Source organism: Silene latifolia, chromosome 3 (assembly GCF_048544455.1).
Source record: "Silene latifolia isolate original U9 population chromosome 3, ASM4854445v1, whole genome shotgun sequence".
Classification (NCBI taxonomy): domain Eukaryota; kingdom Viridiplantae; phylum Streptophyta; class Magnoliopsida; order Caryophyllales; family Caryophyllaceae; genus Silene; species Silene latifolia.
This window is the reverse complement of record NC_133528.1, coordinates 51,112,385-51,113,362: the sequence shown is the minus strand read 5'-3', so window position 1 is coordinate 51,113,362 and position 978 is coordinate 51,112,385. Positions and strand designations below refer to the sequence as shown.

General features: G+C 42.7%; 1 non-coding gene across 1 annotated transcript; it reads right to left on the bottom strand.

Moving 5' to 3' along the window:
• Positions 1 to 489: 489 nt before the first annotated feature.
• On the bottom strand, positions 490 to 596 carry LOC141650666 (small nucleolar RNA R71). Its single transcript, XR_012546685.1, has one exon. It is a non-coding gene; the product is annotated as a small nucleolar RNA R71 (small nucleolar RNA).
• Positions 597 to 978: the final 382 nt, after the last annotated feature.

Here is a 978-nt window from a genome sequence, read left to right as displayed (position 1 = left end):
AGGAGGAATTTGAGAGGTGTTGGTGAAGTTGTTCAACTCACTAGTGAGTTTGTCAATCCTTTCGCAATAGAAGGAGAAGAAAACCCATTACACAATACCCCACAAAATCCACCTACAATGCCAAAATTCTCGTCACACTCCGTACCCACCGAGGAGAATCTACCAAATGGTACTCCTACACCGCAACATCTCACCGGAAATTTTATTGCCAAGTCCGCCTTCATCCAACTAGTTGAGAGGAGCCAATTTGGGGGGATGCCTAGTGAGGACCCTCATTCTCATATGGAAACCTTTTGCGACTATTGTGATGCTATCTCTCAAACGGTCGTGACTCAAGACCAAATTTGATGGGTCTTATTTCCTTTTTCCTTAATCGGCACCGCAAAGCAATGGTTGAAGGGCCTTGATAAGGGCACCCTTGGAATAGATTCTTGGAAGAAGTTGGCTCTAGCTTTCTACAAAAAATTCTACCCACCGGAAAAGACCAACATGCTAAGAGCTCAAATTACGGGTTTTAAGCAAAGGGATGAAGAGTCTTTGTATGAAGCTTGGGAGCGGTTTAAAGGTATTTTTCGCTCATGTCCTCACCATGGACTTAGCGAATGGTTTTTGGTGCAACAATTTTGGAATGGTTTATATGAAGATTCTAGGAACATTCTCAATATGGGATCAAATGGAATGTTCACCGAAGTTGATGACAATCAAACATGGAACAAGATTGAGGAAATGGCGGTCCTTAACTCACAATATAGTAGACCTCGTAAGGCTACTAGAGGAAGAAAGCATGAAGTGGACTCCGTTACTCAATTGGGTGCTCAACTTAGCGCTCACATTGACACAATCAACTTGAAGTTTGAACAAGCTATGGCTAGACTTGAGGAAAACTCAAAATCATCGAAGCATCATGTTAATGCCATGACGGCATCCTCATCAGTCCCAAGTGGGATATGTGAGAATTGTGGAACTTTGGGACATAAC